This window comes from Triticum urartu, chromosome 5A (assembly GCF_056163025.1).
Source record: "Triticum urartu cultivar PI428250 chromosome 5A, HENAU_Tu73, whole genome shotgun sequence".
NCBI classification, from domain to species: domain Eukaryota; kingdom Viridiplantae; phylum Streptophyta; class Magnoliopsida; order Poales; family Poaceae; genus Triticum; species Triticum urartu.
In genome coordinates, this window is record NC_141877.1 from 63,677,166 (window position 1) to 63,683,501 (window position 6,336).

Sequence of the window (6,336 nt, forward strand, 5' to 3'; positions counted from 1 at the left end):
AGTATGTTTTCTCCCGGCAGATTTGTCAAAACACATGAAATTTCAATTACCAGCAGTCCATCTGCCTGCAGAAGCCTTTTCACCTGGCAGCATTTATGCCAGCAGGTACATTTCACTACCAAATTAATCTAGGCATCCCAAATATAATATCCATTCATTATCTTCAAACAATCATGAAATATTACATAATTTATACATACACATTAATCACAGTAGCACATACATCTCATCCATACACTTCAATCAGAGTAACATATAGGCCTCGTCCAGAAAACCTTAAACATCATCAGATAAACATAATATCCATACATACATAAGGAGGTTCTGCCACAAAAGGTACAGTACATATATGTTAAATGTGCCACAACCAAACTGAAGTATTGCCACAAAAGGAGAAAGTACATATGTTTCTGGGGGTGCCACAACCAAAATGAGCATATAGTGGCTTAACCAGCAAAATGAGCAGAGCAAGTGTCCAGGTTCAACAAACAAAGCATATTACATAATCACTCAGCAACTTAATCATAGGTTTTCCAAATCATCAGCGGCTTCAAGATCTTCCTAATCTCCGTCAACATCTATAGTAAACCTGCAACAGATAGGAAATTCGAAATGTAGCTCCCGTTTCAGATTTTTTTTAAGTAACAACATGCGGCAGTTTAAGTACTCGACAAAAATAGAATTCTTGTAAATGTATAGCACTTCATCATCACATCAAGCAATGATCAAGCAGGAATTGTTTGAAGTGCACATACAGAAATCTTCCATGCGCAAATAAGCAAAACAAGAACTTGTACAATGAGTGGTGAAGCCACGTACAAGCTGGGTAGTCCCAACTTTTTGGTGAAACTAGCATGTATGTTTAGAAATGTTAAACAAATTTGCACAAATTCATATATTTAGCAGTTTTGGCACCGCTAGTGCAAAACCTGCTCAGTTCAAAACAAATTAGAACTTAATAGTGAAAGCTATGACTAAAACTCTATACAATACTATATACAACAGATTGTTGGACTCTGTACAAATAGGCAAAACTCTATGCAGTACTATATATTGAACAAATAGGCAAAACTCCATACAAATAGGCATGAATGTATACTGTATGTACATAGTACACTAAGAAGTACAAATAGGCAGGGGCGGGGACACGTCAATCCAAATACTTCAGGAAATGCAGCAGCAATACCCATCATAAAGAATCTGTTTTGTCACACGAAAAACAACGCAACCAGGCAAAATTTGCCAAAGTAGGAAGAGCAAGGAGCTGCCAGTATAGCTAGATATTAACAAATTAGAATCTGCCAAAAATCAGTACTGTACAGAGTTGAGGGCATGAAAATTTTCATTTTGTAAACTTCGGTACTTTCCAGAGTACAGGTTGCTTCAGTACTGTAACACTAGTGGAGTTTAGAATCTGGTTGTCATTTAAATTCGTAAGTACTGAAATATTTCCTATAGTACAATACTGAAATACATTTATATAGTACTGAAAAACATCAGTACTGTACTATTTCCTATATGAAATATTTTGTAAAAGGTACGCAACCAGGAACAATATTTTGTAAACTTCAGTACTGTACTATAGGAAATATTTACAGATTTGAGGGCATGAAAAATTCTTGGAAACATGGATATTACCTCCTCAGCTTGCTTGTGGTTGCATTCCTGCTTTCGCCATGGGCTTGTCCACTTCCAACTGCATATATAGGATAGGATAGAAAGAAAGCTTTTTAAGCAACTAGCCATGACAGTCATTGGTAAATTCAATCTGAAGAACAAAAGCTCACATGCTTCATATCCACCCCCATATTCCCCTTCATGTCCACATCCACCTTCATGTCCATCTTCATGCCGATATCCCGGTCAATATATGCTTGTGTGTTTCTAGCTTTATCCATCCAACTCTTGTCCATTCTTGACCAGTTTCACTATAATTGCCTAACATACGAAAGAAAGTGTACGTCTATTAATGGTGAATATCTAGTAGCAAAATGCATACCATTCTTATCTAGTACACGTAAAGGGATATACAATACAGACCAGGAATAAAATCTAGCACAGTAGAAATAGTGAATTGAAACATCTCATTTCATGAAATGCAAACACTAAAATAGTAGTAGGAATATCATGGGAATAGCAAATAAAAATCACGGTTGATTAAGAAGGAGAGGATGTGGTGCTGCTCTGGCGATGAAGCAAAGGACCTACATGGCAATACTCAGGCAAGGAAGTAGAGGTGAGCAGGGGCGGAGCTGGAGCAAATGTTACCCTGATGCACCACTTTAACATGGTGTAAAATTTCAAGTAACGACAATAGTAAATAAAAGTGTGTTTTATAACTTATACCTGACATAATAGAAGACTAATTAAATACAAAACATAGCCGTCAAATGCTTAGAATAACAAGGAAATAACGAATAAAATTACTTGAAAATGATGTCTTCCATTTCGAAACTCCAAAATACGTCATCAGATACTAAGATTGAATATCCTACAATATAAAAAGAATAAAATTAAATTTTTCAGTGGAACAAAGAAGAATGGTGAAATGAAAATATTTAAGTAGCTAAATTCAAGCCGGGCTCTTAATTCTTGAAACCAATATTTTTAGTCCCAAACTCTCAAATATTTAAAGATTATTTTCTCTTAGCTGGCAATGTTCGTTAGCCAAGTACTTTCTTCTTACCGAATATTTAAAATTAGGATGTTCATGTTTTATCAATTTCCTTTTGCCCTTATCAAAATGGATCTCCTCTTCCCAATTCAATTCTTTCGGAGATCTCGTGATAATGCTTTACTTTTGAATAAGGACATGCCCATGGTATATGTAAATTTGACTAGCAAACTTCCACGTGGGACATGAAAATTTTGACAACTACAAATTCCAATGCCTATGTTCGGCCAAAACCCATTGATTTAAATGGAGTCGTAGCAGCCAAATGTGGGATGCCCAGAACATTTACTATGCAAAGGAAAACGAAAGGACAGATGTATATATGCCAGGCAGTGAATATATCCTTTGCCTTTTTTGGAATCTATTGACTGCAAATTCATACAAATAATTACAAGGATTGAGAATAATTATTGAAAAGAATTAGACAAGAGGCAAGGGCGTTACCCAGACAGAACTAGAATTGGCTGCAATCTAAAGTGTAGACGAACGATTGGACAAAGTAGATCATGTTCTTGCCGAGATCGATTCACGAAGCCGGCGTAGTCGCATCAATCGACACGGCCACTCCTGCGCATGGCGTCGCCTCGATCGGCCGCGCCCATTTGGCGGCGAGGAGTGGGGATTGGAACCCGCTGCGTGGCTGCGCACAGGTAATGGATAGCCAGGCGTGGAGAGGCCATACTAAGCGTACGACCCAATTGTGGGCTGTGGGCTGCGGACGTGTGCGGGCATAGGCCGTCATGCGGCTGCGATCGTGGACTAAATACATTAGTAAGATACAAATCGAAGGACAAAATCAAGGGTGCAACCATGATGAACTAAATAATGCAAGCAACATGCTAATGCTTTTACACAGTTTGATGTGACATTAATATGAACAATGAGCAAACATCAAATCTACAACAGACTGCAGTTGACACGACCACATATATTTTAACTACTGTGGTTACTAATGTTCCAGTAGATACTGATGATATAAGGGCGCTCCTTGGTCCGTGGGTTGTCTCATGGTGTTGTTTCTTCACTAATAATGCAAAATGCTTATTTGAGTAACTATAAAGTACATAAACACTCCCAACAGATCAGTACAAGCAAAAAATTAGCAAGATAAATTGCATCTATTTTAAGTACAAGAGGACTCCCAACAGATTGATACAAGCAAAAATTAGCAACAAAAACTTGCTTGAACAGTATACCAATCTCTAGTGGAGGTGTCACCGATGGAGAAGGTGCAGCTGCAGAGGAGCTCAATAAGGAGGCGGTGCCACTTGAGGACCTCCTTGGTGCTCGGTTGAGCTTGTGCGGAGGGCCTGCTCAGGGGAGGAGGTCTGCAGAGGAGGATGGTGGTGAGGGACGACGGCGGAGGAGGATGGTCGCTGGCTGAGTGCTTGGGGTTGACGGCACGGCTCTGAAGCGATGGTCGCCGGCGAAGTGCTTGGGGGCGATGGCTCGAGCTCTGACTTTGTTGGGTGCTCGTGGGGGTCCTGGTGGAGGGCACGACAGTGGGGTGTGGTTGGGGCGACGGAGGAGTTGCGATGGTGTGGGGCGACGGCGTGCTCCGGGAAGAGGTCGCCGTAGTGTGATGGGGACTATGGCGGCGGCGGTGGTTGGGGACGGCGGCGGCGGTGGCCGCGGTGGTTGGGAACGGTGGTGGCGGTTGGGGGCGGCGAAGGCAGCGGCTATGGGATCTGATGCTTGGGGCGGCGGCGGCTGCAATGGGTTAGGGTTCGTGGATTTGGGGGAAGGAGTGGTCTAGTTTTTTTTAGGGAAAGGAGTGGTCTGGTGTGGTGAAGCCGTGAAGGGCCGGCGCGCGCGTTAACTTCTTTGTCGGGCCAAAATGTTAGTCATTCTCACGCGCTTTTTTCTCGCTAGCGTGGGCTTCAGGCCCGCCTCGTGCCAAAGACGGTCCCCGACAGTATATGGGCCGGGTTCTGGGTGTCCCGGCAGACTATGTGCCCTAAATTATACCAGCAGTTTGAGCGCCGTTGTCGCTCAAGTTCTCCCGGTAGTTTGCCTGCCCTAACATACTTGTACCAGCAGACACTAATGTCCCGACAGTTTATTTGCCCTTAAACTGGTATTTCTCCCGGCAGTTAATTGCCCCTAAACAAGTGTTGTGGTGTAGTGAACAACATCTAACTCCAGCATTGTTTTCGGCAGTCACAGTCAAATGGATCGGTCAGGTCCATAGAATGAACATCCTGGGTCGTAAAATTTACTGGATTATGACCACAATATGTTGTAAATACAAGCCCGACACGTTCAGAAGCTCTTTTGCCCACTTGAAACTCCTTTTTTTGCTCTTCCACATACCCATCCGTCGAAACCATGCTGCTGATAAACTTAGCCTGATGGATAATAGTAACCTCACATTCAGCAGGAAGAATGTGACAAATCTAGTGTTTGCACGGTTGGCTACATATCGTTCTAGCGTTATTGTCTTCAATCGAATCTCATGAGAAGTGAGAAAATCCCGATGCTTATGAATCCACCGATTGCTTATAACTTTCTTACCCCGTCCTGTTGCCTAAATAGACATGAAGATTGAAAACAGTTAAGGTCTAAAAAAAAGAGTGTCGAAAGAGCACCAGTTGAACGGTTATTCTAGTACACTATATGCGGGCTTCCAATGTGCGTGAAATTATCACCTTTATATACAACTTCTCCAGACATGGAAAGCATTGCGGCAAGCCAATAATATTGTTCAGATCAAAACTATTCATTTGGATATATAAGATCTTGACAGAATCTAGCACCATTGATAGGCCATCCATGGAGAAACTCTTCATTGAGCATAGAACATAATATTAGTACAAAATGTGTACTCCAAGATGACATATAACTTATGCGCAGAAATTTAAAATGCAGCTTATGGTTACAAGTGTAGATGATAATGTAAATTACCTGAAGAACTATGGAGCCAAACACCATATTGAAATGAGCACAAAGATCATATATTACACCCAAGGTCTCCAGTTTAGGCGCAGAGAGGGCGGTTATTTGCAACGGTGAATAACTAGAATCAAGGATCAACCTTTGAAGTGAAGGGGCATCTTGGATGATGAGCTGCCTTCCGTCAAAACAAATTCCAATTCTTACAAGGTTAGGCGACTTTATTTGGAGACAACCGATTCTAACTGTGAAAACAAGCACCAAGCACTCCAGGGCAGGGCAACTGGAGTGGATGATGCTGTGCAATGAGGCCTCCGATATACGAAGCCGCACAAGTGAAAGTTTCTTGAGAAATCGGAGTCGAAGGTTTAGTACAAGATTGTCTGGTAGGTCGCACAGCGCAAAGGTGGCGGTGTGGAGAGAGGAGGAAAACCGTGAGATGGACATCGGTGCTGAGGGCACAGGTAGATGCGTTCGGTATCTGGTAGGTAATTTCCAGGGGAATAGTAGAACTCAAGTAGCTGTAGTTCTATGAATTCAGGGGATTTCAGCCAGGCGTCCACCGTGCAGGGCATGGTATGCTTGCCCAGGTAGCATGAAGGGATGCAGAGGCTTTGAACGGAGCCCTAGTGGGAGGAGATGATGGCTCTAGGGATTTCAAAATCTTTGAAGAGAGATAGCTGACAACAGTCAAGATTAAGGGGCACGGCGCGCCATAGAGGGCGCCACCGAATTGAGAGGACTAGGGTGGGGCAACAATCCTTGATGGG

At 42.3% G+C, this 6,336-nt stretch overlaps 1 long non-coding RNA gene across 7 annotated transcripts; it reads right to left on the reverse strand.

The window, feature by feature from the left end:
- Positions 1–256: 256 nt before the first annotated feature.
- LOC147968060 (uncharacterized) lies at positions 257–4,463 on the reverse strand. 7 transcript variants are annotated; one of them, XR_015603994.1, is made up of 7 exons: positions 3,871–4,463; positions 3,119–3,420; positions 2,428–2,491; positions 2,209–2,269; positions 1,788–1,938; positions 1,639–1,696; positions 257–589 (listed from the first exon to the last, which is right to left on the reverse strand). It is a non-coding gene; the product is annotated as an uncharacterized LOC147968060 (long non-coding RNA). The 7 variants fall into 7 exon arrangements; XR_015603992.1 differs by having other exon boundaries at positions 2,209–2,280; XR_015603991.1 differs by lacking the exon at positions 2,209–2,269 and having other exon boundaries at positions 3,871–4,462.
- Positions 4,464–6,336: the final 1,873 nt, after the last annotated feature.